Source organism: Triturus cristatus, chromosome 4_1 (genome assembly GCF_964204655.1).
Source record: "Triturus cristatus chromosome 4_1, aTriCri1.1, whole genome shotgun sequence".
Lineage (NCBI taxonomy): Eukaryota > Metazoa > Chordata > Amphibia > Caudata > Salamandridae > Triturus > Triturus cristatus.
In genome coordinates, this window is record NC_140585.1 from 562,687,441 (window position 1) to 562,703,493 (window position 16,053).

A 16,053-nucleotide genomic window follows, 5' to 3' on the forward strand; every position below is an offset into this window, starting at 1 on the left:
ATTAATAAATGGGATTCTGCAAAGTAGGCATATACATCCACTGCAGCAATGCCTCAACAGTACGTTGACTGCGTGCATACACTCAGCGCCACCCGGACCACCCCTCCATTCCATATGTATTTGTTATGCATAGCGTTGACTTGCGCGTACCATGTACGTGGTATATTATATGGGAAGTTCTGTAGCCTGTATAATATTCTGGGTGAAAAGACCTTTTTAAAAATCACGTAGCATCCATATAGCGAAAGCCGAAGAGGAGACCGTATCGCCGTCTCATTCCTTAGGCTGGTGATAAGTGGGTTAATTTTGTGTGCCCATGAGGTCAGGGCAAGATTAAGATGCACAAGTATTTAAAACCTGCAGTCGCATGTGACAGCTGCATTGCCCAGGCTCCACATCCCTGATTCCCACATACCGGGAATAGTACCAATTTGAGGGGTGAATATTGAGCCCGGTAGTCTGTCTGAACACTCGGAGGATCTGTAGGATTCAGAGTCCCGAAAACCACGGGTTGGTCATAAAGAACAGCACATCGTCTGCGTATAGCGCAATGAGGTCAGATTGGGTCTGTGACCATTCGAAGCCTCTGATCAACTGGTCACCTCACACTCAGGCCACCAAGGGTTCCACGGCCAAGGCGAATAATAGCAGAGAAAGGGGACAGCCCTGTCTCATGCCGCGGCCGATAGGGAAGGAGGCTGACCGGTGTCCCACAATCCAGACCAAGCTCATTAGGTCCGTATAGAGTAGGTGTACGTAAGCTAGAAAGTGTGGGCCGAAGTTAATGACTTTGAGGAGTTGGAACAGGTATGACCAACTGAGAGAGTCGAACGCCTTGTCTTTCTCAGCCAATAGGATAGCAGCGGGGCGACCTAGCTCTGAGGCCTTCGCCATGGCGTTATGGACCCGCTGAATGTTGTGACGAGTGGATCGTGTGGCATGAAGCCTGACTGATCCGGATGGATCAGGTAGCTCTCTCTCTTAAGCGTTGAATAAAATAGTTGTAGAGGGAAGGAATGTCCCTGAATTATCTGAATTAAGCTATGGACTCCATGGGATCATCGAACTAAGCAAAATAATCATGTATTTGCAGATAGCAAAAACAATTATGCAGCGTATGAGATTACATCAGGAAAGGGACTTATGACCTTTAGTAGGTGAACAAGCAGATGATGCTTCGAGTGATCCAAGTGCGAGCTGCTGCTAGTTCTGCCGGTGCTTGGAGATTTTGGATTGTCACAAATAGATAGGGAACCATAACATTTGGGGATTTTTTCCTTCCTGCTTATTTGATTTCATTTCTTCTAAAACGATATGTTAACCATAAGTTTCTTTGGTCACCAGTGGATAACTAATCTCAGTGAGAAAAAAATCTAATCAAGACTTCTCAGCAGAACACAAATGTACTAAGGGTCTCGCTGAATGTGATGTAGTGCTAAATCTGTCTAGGGCAAGTTGGAACTGGTTCGAAAGTTTGGTACCAGGAAAACTGATAGAGCAACCACCAATGTAGACCCATTTAAAAGAAGGCACTTGGAGTAGAAGTAAAGATTCTGAATGAAGAGACCGAGTGGGAATGTACAAATGTAATAGGTGGCTAGACAGGACTGTTCCGGATCAAGGTAGGAATTAGAGATTGATCAGAGGCATGAAAATCCAGCTCTTAGCTCTATGGCCAACCACTGTAACCTTCTTTGAGTCTCAAGTTGTGTTTTTAGATTACGGATAAGGAACTTGGAGATCCTGGACTCTCTGAAGCTTTAACAATGCTTACAGTATAAGCTGTTACAAAATCTAATGTTGTCCTAACGCAGGCAGTGGCAACAGATGCATGTAGCTTTCCAGGAAGACACTTGGTAGTCCATTTTAAAAGACAGAGCATATAAAGCTCGCACAGCAAAATGCATTGATTAGGAAATGTATAGATAGCTCATGTTCCAGAAATATGCTTTAGAATGTATTAACAGGAGAGGGAGCAGCAATGACACGGATCGCCACAGTCACCCAACTCAGTGTTCTTTATTTCCGCCAATAAAGACTTTTCTACTCTATCACCATTAAGTTTAAGGAAATTAAATGCCTTTCACAGCTGGACTGCATTCAGTCACTCATAAACATGAGATATAGTTAAGGGGCCAAAGAGTCTGGGCTAGGGTTCTTCAACGTCGGTCCTAGAGGGCCGGATCAATGGCAGGTTTTTACCATATATCTATTTAGATAGATGTAGTTATCTTTAAAATCTGGCATGGATCCGGCCCTCCATGACCAACTTTGGAGAACCCTGCTCTAGGCAAAAAATGAACATTGCATTGACCACGCACGAAAAAGTGATACAGCCAGAGGACTGAATGAGGCTGGATAGAGTGCAAACATACAGAGAAATAAAAGCACAGGGGATTTGAAGTCTCTTAGGGAACACCCAGGGAACATTACATATTAGCTGTCATAACACTGGCCAGTTTAATGGATCAAAGAAATCCTTCCAGAAAAGATACAAGTGCTGGAGGATGGTGCTTCATATCCTTATCTCTATCATAGGTCAGTGTGGCTGGCATCATATTGTTAGTCCTTATAAAGTGTGATGGGGGAGATACAATATGATAAAATACCTTGAAAAAAGGGTTTTAGGGAGGGGCCTGTATATTCCCCTAAATGGAGGTCAGTTCTATATTGTGAATAAGAAGCATCATTTCCTGATTAAATACAGTTCAAATATACAATTATAAAAATGGATAGATATGAGGGAAAGCCCCCTCTTCTGTTGCCAGTAAGGTGAGTTGATAGGGCAGAGTATATCAGTGCTTCTTGTTTCCTGAAAAAATAGCAACACGCATTGCTAAACATCTCTAAAAAAGTGCGTACCATAATCAGGCAGAGCACGGCAAAGAATTAGGGGGCATATTATCAAGACAGGTGATAAAATTATTGCCGCTTTAGCAGCAGAAAACTGCCGCTAAAACGGCGGTAATGGGCTTGATAATATGCTCTATGGAATTCCAATTGAAGCTCAGGTTAGATGTCCTTCACATTTAACATGGGCTTCAATTGGAATTCCATAGGGCATATTATCAAGCCCATTATTGCCGTTTTAGCGGCAGTTTTCTGCCGCTAAAGCGGCGATAATTTTATCGCCTGGCTTGATAATATGCCACTAGGACCTTGAAAAGAACGATCGGGCCTATTATCAAGAAACGGCGTTAACATTATCGCCGCTTTAGCAGCAGAAAACTGCTGCTAAAGCGGCGATAATGGGCTTGATAATACAGCCTTGAGAATTCCCATAGAAGCCCATGTTCTGGTGTCAACATGGGCTTCTATTGGAATTCTCTGCGGCATATTATCAAGCCCATTATCGCCACTTTAGCGGCAGTTTTCTGCCGCTAAAGCGGCAATATGTTAAAGCCGTGCTTGATAATATGGCCCAATCATTATTTTCACGTTGATCTGCCCAATAGGTTAAATTAATATATATGTTACCATCTCCTTAAACTCTATGTGTAATTGCATAGGAGTGAATCATAGTTCTCCAACTTTATAGTGGAATATCTATTTGATGGGGAGATCCAAAATATCGCATTTCATTCACAAACTGATGCAGTTGAAATTGGTTACTGCCAACCACTACTATTTTGGTCTTATCTGTGTTTAATTTTTACCTGAAAGAAGTGCCAAAATGAGTAAGAAGAGACTAAAATACTGTCAGATTGACCCCCACATGTGAAGTAGACATTATCAGCAAATGCTGCTACTTTCGATTCAATGATTGCAATTGCACATTCTTTTAATATTAGCGGTTTTTAGAGCAGCCATACAATGAATGGGTCGATAGAGGTTCGCCTTTCATGGTCCATTCTGTAACATCACAAGCCACTCATAGAATACAAATGCTCATGGGCATGTATAGAGAGCCTGGATGCAGCTGAACTGCTTCAGAATAGCAAACTGAGGGAGATCTAGCTACAAAAATGGGCATTCGACCCAAAAGTACAGTCCCATTGTCAAGTATGCGCAGTTTCTCCTGGAAACAAAGCCATGTTGCAATGGGAAGACTATGTCACCTACGACACTGATGAATCGATTGCTGAGAAGTGAAATTCATGTTTAAGATCCAGGGGTAAGAAGGGGTTTGTCCTTCGGTAAAACAATGATTCAGGTCTTTTTCCAATAAATGAGAATTATAGCCCTATGCATGACAGCATTCAGTACTTGGAACAGTGGTATGATTGATGAGCTCTTGTCTTAGAAGTTTATTTAAGAAGGGCTTCCAGTCCTGAAGATTTCCAGTTTGGAATTGTACGCAGTTTCCCAAAGTTCCCCTCTACGTAACTCACACAGGAGGGGAGACAGCAGGCTGCAACAATTACTCCTTCTTCAGAATCTATCTGTAGAGTAAACTCATACATTGCATACCACACTACCCACATTCAGCAAGCATGATCTACTCAGTTGTGCATCTGCCTTTCAATAAGACATTCCATTGGCAGTCTGACAATCAAAGACTTACCCCTGCAACATCCAGGGTCCAAATAACATTTTACATAAATATGAGCAATGAGGCGAGTGTGCCATGCAAAGTTTTTGGATGTCTTAAAGCCTCCATCATGGTTTACTCAGGTGCTTAAATTTCCAAAATTACAACGCAATACTCCCCCAGATTTTTGTCTTCACTACCCTAGTTTTGCTGAACCAGCTTTTGTTGGCATTAGTACTCTGTGCACTTTACCCCTGCTAAACAGAAGGTAAATTGTGTGTGCTCTTCCTGTTAAACATGGTAAAATGGGCATACATATAATTAGCACACTTAATTTACTTATAAATCCCTAGTTTATGGTACTATGTGTACTCGGGTCCTGTAAATTAAATGCTGCAAATGGGCTGAAGCACTCATTGTGCCACCGACTAAAGTAGCACTGAAAAACATGTCTTTGGCCTGCCACTGCAGCCTATAGTGCAGTTTTAAACTGACATTTCAACCCCGGCAAAATAGCTCTTTTGCTAACCCTAAACCTTCCTTTTTAATACATATCAGTCACCCCTAGGCTAGGCCCTACATGTTCATAGGGCACGGTGCCTGATATCTGAAAATGAAGACTTGTACATTTACAGTTTTGCATTGCCTAGCATGGAAAAACCTTCAAAGTTGTTTTCACTACAGCAAGGCTAACTCTCCCATAGACTGGCACTGGTTTGCCTTATTACATTTCATACGTGCTAAATTCAGTTTGGAAACAGCTAGAGAGATAATTCTTCCACTCATTTTAATCATAATGTAAAATCCTCCTCAGTGGTAAGGTTGGATTTAAAATATGGTATTGGCAATGCCACTTTTAGAAAGTTGGCATTTCCTGCCTCAACCCAATGTGCCTTTCTGCCAATGTCCAGGATCACATGACTGTTAATGGCCCTCCTGTGGTATGATGTGTTGTATTTCTCTCAGTCAGTGGAAAAAGGGCCTGAGTGTGGAGATGTGAGGATCTTCCTGACAAGATGACTAGGGAGGAGCTTCAAAGACTGGGGCTGCACCCAACCCTTCTTGACTTCAGAAGAAGCCTACCCTGTCACAGACATATGCATCTCACACCTCAGTCTGCTTGCCCTCTATTTTACCAGCTGGGCTGGTGCCAAACTGAGAGGAAAGAAAATAAGTGACCAGAACTGGTTTTAGGGTTAGACAAAGGGGTGTCCCTCACCACAGACTGGCATTGCATATAAAAGTGGCTTCCCCAGAATCTGAAATACGGAACACTCCTGGGTCTGCGTGCTTTGAAGTCAGGACTTCAGAAGTGACTACAAGGGTCAGTAGGCAGATCTCATGTTCGAGCTACAGAAACACAACAAGTTACCACCGTCCTGTACTGCTTTCCAGTTGACGACACCCAATGTGACCTTCTGCTGGCCTCTTTGGGAGTGTGTCCTGGTGATGCAGCGTGGAATTATAAATCCTCCCTTCGTCACAGATCAAATATCACACTAGCAAATTCACTCAATACATTTATTGGTGGGGCCCATAACACCAACACTCACATTTCATTGATCCGTTCTCACGGGAGAGATAAATTGTCCAAATGCTGACATGAAAGGAATATCTTCAATTAAAGAACCTAATTTACCTGAACATACATTAAGTACTTTTATTAAACTCAGAACCTCGAGATTTTCCCCTCCTTTAGTCGGCAGATCAGTTAGTTGATTTTGGATATTTGGTGACTCAATTCATTAATCTACATTTAATCTGATTCTAATCTCTTCAAATAAATCACCCAACACATTTGTTTGTTAAAATAATAATTTTGTTTATCTAATCAATTGCAAATTTAATAAATCATAATCCAAACTACAGAACATCCTATTTACCTAATCTGGCTATTAGTCGTCCTCTAAGTCAATCAAGTCGTGGAAAAATCTTTAATTCATCAAAGTCAGGCATCAATTCAGTCTTTCAAAGATTCAGGATAACAGCTGTCCAGCAGTGTCACCGTCCTCTCCGTCAGCATAATGTCAGGAAAAAGGAAAGTTCGCTCAAAAGAAGGATTCCTAATTCACTTTGTCTACCCACTTTTATAATGAAACTAACGTCAAAATGTAACAAAAATCAGTTTTAGGCAGCCCTGATTGGCTGGTTTGGGGTCATTTGGTAAAGTTCTCACATAGTCCGTTAAGTCATCACAGTTGCTGGTTCCGGTTTTAAAGACAGTCCTTTGTTTCGTGAATTTGGCGATTCTCCCAGTGTGTCCTTGATGGGTACATCTTGCCTGGGGACAGGACGAGGCCACTGTTGCTGGCGGTGGCGCAGGCGCACTTCACCCGAAACCTCGTGAAATGGTAGTAGTCACGTTGTGTGTCTCAGTCAGCCATCTTTTCTTAGGCCCAAATGGTCAACTTAAGCAAAACAAACACAAAATGCAATGAAAACATTGAAATGGCTAATAAAATGTTAAACCCTCACTAATTCCCCTATGTGTAAGTAATTATCTAGCATGATTGCAACATTTAAAGCGTTTATCATCACCCAGTGATGTCATCTGGTGCAATTTACAATTACGTCACAAAAGCAACATATATCATGCAATATTCTAATTTTCTACCATTAATTTTATATTAGTATACAGTTAGTTTAAGCATGCAAATGCAAATCCCACGTGTAATTCTTTTGTTAATATAATTGGTGAGTTATCACTTCAAACAGATTAATAATATTACACTTAATGGATTATTCGGATTAATATAAACATGCAGAAATGGGGGGGTATACAAAATGTTGTACTACCCGCTCCAGCAATCCCCCCTTTGGTGATTATATCACCACACCATCAAAATTTTGTATCCCTTTTACGAATTTCAAAGTGATTTCTTGTTTTTATTCATAATTCAGTTTCCCCTGTCTCTTCTCTTTTTGCTGATTTATACATACTCTCCTTAATTTCTTCCAATTCTATCTCATTAAATTCTCTCTCTTGTCTTTTCTCCTTAAATTTTCTCTTTTTGTCTTTTTCTGGTTTTTATTCTTTCTACAACAAATACACCCTAATCTTATCCTTAATACTATAAAAATCACACATGTTAATGGAAATAAAATCTTACCTAAAAAGGTACTATCTAAATTGACTAAGACATTTTTAATAGCTGATATCTTCCTTCCAATCTTTTCCCATACACCTTCAACCTCCAGTGGTCCAATTTCATCATGCAATTCTGTAATATTTTTAATATAAATTTTCAAATCTTTACTTTCGTCAGGAATGTAAGGTCAACAATGTTGAACTTTCAGCATTCCACAGACTCCACCCTCTGTTGCCAATAATATATCAAGGGCAAGTCGATTTTGCATTATCATAGCACGCATGGCAACCATTTCAGTGTTCACCAATAAAAATCCTCCAGCGGTGCTTGTTGACAAGCGATCCACTACTGTTGAAAGTCTTCTAATTTTGTTTGCATTCAGAGATATTCCCACTGCCGGTATCAATGCTCCAAAAATATTACCTACAATTTCTTCCCAAGATTCTCTCTTACTACGTACTAAATTACTACCTAAGTTATGTACACCATCTTCTCCTCTATCCATATGAAAAATCTTTGGAAAACCAGGCCTACATAACATGTGCCATACCAATGGTCTGGCAAACGATAATATGCCATGTTCCCACAAATAAAATATAGTCCAGGAAAAACTGGATCTTTTCCACCTTTAAATCCCCATCCACCCATGATTCGGTATGTATCATGGCACTCACTATTCCCTACAAAATAATTATCATATGCAGTTTGATTCCTTCTAATACACAATTTTCCATTCTGAGGCCAATCTAAAGCCATAGTTGGACTCGTTTTCCCTTTCAAGTGTTTTTCCATCTCTACATCCCATACTGTTTTCTCCGCCTTTCTTTGCATTTTCAGTCTCCTTTCTTCAACCATATCTAAAAATGTATTTTCCTCTTTCTTTAAACTGCAAGTCAAATTGTTTTTAAATATGTCTTCTAATGTTAGTTCTTTAGACTCTATGAAAAATTCACCTAACACCTTTGCAGGTTTTACCTTATTTAACTTGTTAATTGACGGTACTTGTGAAAATATACTATCTACATCTGAAAGATAATATTCGAATTTTCCTAACTGATAAAATAAACTAGCTATTACACTACATGTTATTCCATAAGTCACTGGAAGGTGGTGATAAGTCACTCCCTCCAATACAGAAGCAGGTAACTGCATGCAGACATAGCAGTCCCTTACATCCATTGTTTTTACATATTCATACAACAATTTCGAAAACACATAATTAGAAAACAATTTTATAGACGTGTCTTTATGTAAATAGTTTTCATCTATTCTAGTCGGAACTACCTTTTGAATCTTCCCTTTATTAGTTATGTTTTTACTATGTCCTTCTAATGTATCTATAGTAACTTTAAATGAGATCAGGAGAGCAAGTACACTCCATAGAAGCATTAATAATCCTGTATAACAACAACACATTTTACACCATCTTTTCAAAAATTTACATCTATGTTTTCTACCATCTATGTTTGCCATCTTTGCTAAAATGGACTGTGTCTTTTGACTTAGCCTCTTCTACTTTACAACTAGTTTTTCTAACCCAAGGCTCTAAGCACCTACTTGGTTCTACCAGTTTTTGTCTTTTTCGGTATTTTATTGTCTTTCTCTCAGTTGGTTTCTTGTCTCATTCAGTTTGGCATTTCATCATTTTTCACTTTTCCTTCGTGTTCGGTATACGGAATGTCCTGAACATCCGCTTCTTCTCCAATATCGGACAAGATAACTCTCAGGATTTTCGATTCTTCATCTTCCTTAACCACTGCTGGTACAACCACCACTGGATTTCCTTGGCTATCTGCCTCTTCTTTTACTTCAGGCAGGGCCACATACGTCCATTCTGGTGATTTATACTTCTGGTTAGGTTTTCTGGTTCTTTCGCTCTCTTTAATTTCAGTGGTTTCTTTTGATTTCACCTGACTTGTCACTTCATTCACCTGTTCAGCTCTTGGTGAACTTACTCGTGTCAGTCAGTATCTCAACCTTTTCATTTTATTCGGCCAAACATCATCTTTTGCTGCTCTTTTCAATCTACTTCCTTTATCATTCTTTTCAGTTCTCCAAGCTCTCTTTCTTAGAACTCGACCTTCAGGTATTTCATCTTCGCTTTCTTCGGACTCTGTTTCAACTTGCTTTTTACTCTCGACAGTTTCTTTTTCCACCACTTCTTTAGTTTTCCCTACTTCTGTCCCTCCTCGAATCTCCATCACGCAATCTTCCTGCTGACTACTTGTCCCTGTTTCTAACTGGATGTTGGAGTTCCCTACACCTCCTCGGGGGTCTTCCGCAATAATCTTTCCCTCTCTCTCTGTATCTGGCACCTGTCCATCTAAACGTGTTGTTTCAGGTAGAATTTCTCTCAATCTTTCATCTGGCACTTCCTTCTCATGAATCTCTTTTATTGTCTCTTCACTGTTCTTTTCTTTGGTTTTGTCTTGTTTTTTCCTTGAACACTTCGCTCCTTGTTCAGTCTCTGAGTCTGAACTGGTATCAGAAATCTGTAACCTTCTTCTCAGGGAAATACTTCTTGGAACATATGTTAGACTTTGTTCTGCTTCCCCCCCTTTCAAGGTTTTCTTTTGTTTTTGGCTCTTCGTCATCTGACTCAGTACTGGATTCTGATTCATCAAAATACTCCTTCTCCTTGCCGTCTACTGGATTTGGAATTCTCAATGTATGGCTTGCATGGATCCAGTTTTTCAATCCAGCACACTTTACAGCTGTTGTTGTGGTCAGGATGACTTGTCTTGGTTTTCCCCACCTTGGGACCAAACAGTTTCTTCTTCGGTGTACTTTTATTCTCACCCAGTCCCCTGGGCTTAGATCATGGGATGGTTTCTTTTCAAGGGTGGTGGCATCCGCTCCAACCTGATGAAACACAGAATGAACTGCGACAGCCAGGCTTTTACAGTATTCCAACACCATGTCATCAGTTATAGTCATCAGCTTGTTGACTGGTATAAACACGTGCCGCATGGCTCATCCCATGATGATTTTATGGGGGCTTAACCCTGTAGTTCTATCTCGAATTGATCTAATAGTCATGAGTACCAAAGGCAAGACATCAGGCCATTTCATACCTGTGGCTAAACACATTTTCCCTATCCTGTTTTTGATAATTCCATTCATCTGTTCCACCACACCAGAAGCCTCTGGTCGGTAGGCACAATGTAGTTTTTGTTGTACATTCAATGCTTCACAAATCAGTTTTATGATCTCATTATGAAAATGTCCTCCTCGGTCTGATTCAATTGTCACTGGGAACCCAAATCTAGGGATGAATTCCCTCAAAAGTAACTTTGCCACTGTCATCCCATCATTTCTTCTTGTTGGGAATGCCTCTACCCATCTGGAAAACAGACAGACCATAACCAAAACAAACCTCAGTCTGTTACAGGGAGGCATCTCAATGAAATCTACTTGCATTCTGGTAAAAGGCCCTCCTTCTCTACCTATTGTTCCTAGACTCACTACTGTCTTTCTTCCTGGATTGTATTGCTGACATATTAGGCATCTCTGACAAAGACTTTCTGCTACCAGTCTGAATTTTGCATTATACCAGGTTTGTTTAAATGACCTCACCATAGCATTTCTCCCTATGTGTCCCTGACCATGATACATCCGTGCCATGGCAGACATCATGCTATCAGGCATGACTGGTCTTCCATCTCGATAGACCCACACCTGATCTTTCTCTCTGGGTGCACATCCTGCTTTTACCCACTGCTTCATTTCCTCTTCTCCTGCTTCTTCCTGTAATTGTCTCACTTCTTCCCATGCTCCCACAATGTTAGTAAACATCAAAGAGCAAGAGATCACCTCTCTTTCCTTAGCCCGATTAATGGAATTCTGATTTCGGGCACAGTATTGTGCCATGTCATTTGCATATTTGTTACCAGTGGCGATATAATCCCCACTTTGACTATGGGCAGCACACTTCACAACAGCCAATTGCTTAGGCAACTGTATCGCCTCAAGCGATTTTCCAACCACTTCAGCATTCTTTATGGGAGTTCCACTTGATGTCACACAGCCTCTCTGCAGCCATATTTGACCGAAGTCATGTACGACTCCGAATCCATACTGGCTGTCAGTCATCACTGTCACTCTCACACTCTTTCCAATGCTCTAGTCAAAGCGACAAGTTCAGCTACTTGTACTGATTTTACTCCTTTCAGATATGATGCTTCCATTACTGCTGCAACCGTGCATACTGCATAGACTGCACTTAATACTCCATCATCTGTTCTCAAACGAGACCCATCCACAAACAGAACAAAATCACTTTCTGGTAAGGGTACATCTTTTATGTCAGGTTGAGGTTTTGTACAGAAATCAAGTACATCCAGAAAGTCATGATCTGCTTCATCTCTGACTTCCACATTCTCAGCATCAGGCAGTAATGTTGAAGGATTCACATTCAAACATCTCACAAGACTTACATTTGTGGCACCTAGTATAACTTTCTCATACTTAGTCAGCCGACTATGTGTCATATACTGAGTGCGACTCCTTGTTAAAAGGATTGCCACATCATGAGGTACGAACACTTTCACAGGATATCCCATCACAATTCCCTCACTCTGTTCCAAACTTCGGCATGTAGCAGCTACTGCTTTCAAACACCCAGGTAAGGCTACAGCTACAGGGTCCTGCATTGATGAAAAATATGCACTTGGTCTCCTCAGTTTTACATGCTTCTGTATTAGCACAGAGAGCGCACATCCATTTCTCTCACTGCAATACAACTCAAACTCCTTTTCATAGTCAGGCATGCCTAATGCAGGTGCTTCACACAACCCATCTCTCAATCTTTTGAATGCTGCCATTTCCTCTTTGTTCAAATCAATGGGATCTTTCACATCACTTCTTGTCAGTCGTACCAAAGGTTTTGCTATCAACGAAAAATTGCTAATCCATTTACGACAATATCCAACCAATCCCAGAAACATTCTGACCTCTCTTTGGGTCATGGGTGCACTCATTCTTTTTATGATCTTGATTCTATTTATCGTTATTTTTCTCAGTCGTTTTTCAATGTGATGTCCTAAATATTGTACTTCTTTCTTGCAAAATTGTAATTTTGATGGTGACACCTTAAGTCTTCCATCCGCCAAATGATTCAGCAAGGCTATCGTGTCAAGTTCACAAGTCTCACGGGTTTTTGACGCCACAAGAAGGTCATCGATATACTGGACTAATACTGAATTTTTGGGCATTTCTAGACTTTCCAAAGACTTCTTCAATAGCTGATTAAATATCGAGGGTCTTTCTGTATACCCCTGTGGAATTCGGCACCAAGCCAAAATACGCTTGCCGAAACGAAATGCAAAAATGTGCTGACTGTCATGGTGCAATGGGATGGAAAAGAAAGCATGGCATAGATCAATTACTGTATACCATTCTGCGTCATGAGGAATCTGATATAGAATCACAGATGGATTTGGTACAATGGGACAACATGACACAACAATTTTGTTTATCTTTCTCAAATCTTGTACTATCCTGAACTTCCCACTAGGCTTTTTCAGTCCCATAATTGGTGAATTACATGGACTACTCATTATTTCTCTCAAAATACCTTGTTTTATCATCTTTTCAATCACAGGAGTCACTCCTTCAATTATTTCAGGTGTCAATTTATATTGAGGGACATTTGGATAACTTACTCCTTCTTTTACTGTTATTTTTACTGGATCTACATTTCTCATTAATCCCACGTCTTCTCCTGTAAAATCTCAAGCTTCTGCCTTAACAGATTGTTTTAATTCTTTAGGTAATTCATCAGGGTTAAATACAGCAAAGGTTTCAATAACCTTATTTTCCCTGTTTGTCATTGTCATTTTATACAGCACATCTTCATCTGGGGTTTCAAATGCTATCCAATCCAGGGTACAAAATATAGTGCAGTTCATCTTGCACAACAAATCTCTACCTAACAAATTCACAGGACTGGTATCGCACACGACAAAACGGTGCATTTCAGAAAATTTCCCTATGCTAACTTTCACTGGCTCTGTAAGGTAAGTTTTAATCTGCCTGTTGGATACACCAAGTACTTGGATCGTTTCATCCGAGAGAGGAAGATTCTTAACATCAGCTGATCTGACAGTTGATCGAGTAGCACCAGTATCAACTAATAAAGTAATGCTTTCATCATTAATCTTTCCATCTACAAATGGGCCTGACTGGTCTACTTCTAGAGTTGCGCCAAGTACGCACTCTTCTTCCTCCCTTCGGCACCGTCATTAACTTACTTCTGAATCACTCTCATCACATTGCAGCCAATACTGCGAAGCAGCGCTAGTGCGCAGCGGTTTATTTACCTGTTCTCCGTTGTAGAATCCCATTTCAGTATTATACCTCTGGGAATTTTTGCTCTGTGGAAAAGGCGGTTTTGGCACCTGATTCTGTTGGGTAACAACCTGCTGCGGTCGCTGCGGTTGACCACTCACCTCATTCTGCACCTGTGGATTCAATGATGCATTTTCATCGTTAATACTTGGGGGAAATTTACACTCGGATTTCCAATGCCCTATCCTACCGCAATTATGACATGTAAATTTCTTGTTAGCTTCCTCAATATTTCCTTTACCTTTCCCAGGACTAAATTTTTGTCTTGATCCTGTATTATTCGCTTGTTCTGCTAATTGTGCTTCCTGTCTCTCTGCTACCTTCACTTGTGCCAACATAGCCTTTTCTTTAAATTTTCGCTGTTTAGCTTAAATTTCATCACTAAAATATTTAGCATGTCTCAATACTTCGTCTATTTTCTTATTCTGCCAGTCTACTGTATGCTGTTTTATCATCTCACTAATTTCTGGACGAAGTCCTTATACGAACCTGTATACAAAATGACTTAGATCCTTTTCACTCAGATTTTCATCTCCACTAAACTGTTTAAAGGCCAAGATCAGCCTCTCATAATATGCATGTACTGACTCTTTGCTTTCCTGATGTGTTCTGTCAATTTTTACCCAATCTGTCTCTTTAGGTGGAACCTTATTTTTCAGAAAGGCAGTAACCTGTTCGTATTTCTTCATAACCTCGGGGTCTGGAGCCCCTGTTTTTGGATCTCTTGGGTATTCTAGTGTTGGCCAATCTATCATTATTTTACACTCTGACCATAGGCTGCTGGTACTATTATGTCAAACAGACTGTTTAGATCAATCCATAATACTTTGGACAATTTCAAAAATCTGTCTACCTGTCTATACCACTCTACAGGTTTCTCACGTAGTCGAGGGAAGTCATTTGTGAATGACAAAATATCTTGCCTAGTCCATGGGACATGTACATATCCTCCTCCCGGAATTTCTCTCATAGGACATTCTGTTACTACATTCTCTTTTTCTCTAACAGGGAAAGCTGAAAAGGTTTTATCTGAAGCATCATTTCGATTTCGATACCATCTACTTTTCCATTTTTCCACATCTCCCCATTTTCTCAACAAAATAATGATTTCCTTAATCTGACTCATTCGTCCTGTGGTATTCATATTTTCAATGTCCTTTTCATTGAAATCTACTCGATATGGTTTCTGTAGGGCTTTTACCTTTTCAATACCTATACCCATTTTGTTTGCCACTTCTTTTAATCTTTCATGGAGACTTTTTGCTCTCCAAGTTATGCTTTTACACAGAAATAACAACTCCTCATCTTGGTAGGTTTTTAACTTCTCCATAAGGATCGTTCCTACTATTAACTCTTCCAGTACCATTTGTAGTTTGGCCCCATCTATTGACTGAGATTCTTTGTCTTTTCTCTGCAAGCTTCTCAACCATTCACTTAATTCTTCTGTAGATGGTCCTACTGACTTCTCTACATTTCCTTGTCCAGAATCCTTTTGTGTTTCTAATATTGACTCCACTGTTGTTATACGTCTTTCTGCACAATTCTGGCCTACAAATGGATTATTTGAAACATTTACTTCAATCATACTTATTGTCTGTCTCCATGGATTGTCATTTTGACTCAGTTTCGGCTGTTCAGCCTGTTTATTGCTTTTATAAGGGACGTTAAACAATGTTCGCCATCTTTTTGTTTATCGAAAATAGGCATTACTGGACTTATCGTTACTGGGACTGTTACAGCTTTCAGATTTTTGGTTAATTCTCTTATTTTCTCTGTCAATTCTAAGGTTGTCTTTGCTAGTTCCGCTGAATTTTCACCATTTATTTTACTTCCTGATTCCTTTCTACCGCTCTAATGGAATTGTTTTTTCCCAAATCTTGGAACTCTGGTTCCGATTTTATGATTCGTAAAGTTTCTTTCATTGGGGCACTATGTGTTAATATTTCTGGTCCTCGCCGATATGGGGGTGGATTTTTATAGAACATGTCATCAAGAACATCGTCCTCTGAGTCATTCACTCCATAACCTCTCGATTCCACATTATGTCTTTTTTCTGCGCATTTTCTTCCTTCATTTTCTCCTGCAGTTTTTCCGGGAAGCAAACCCTCAGTCATACTCGCATTCCGCCACCTTCTCATTCGATCA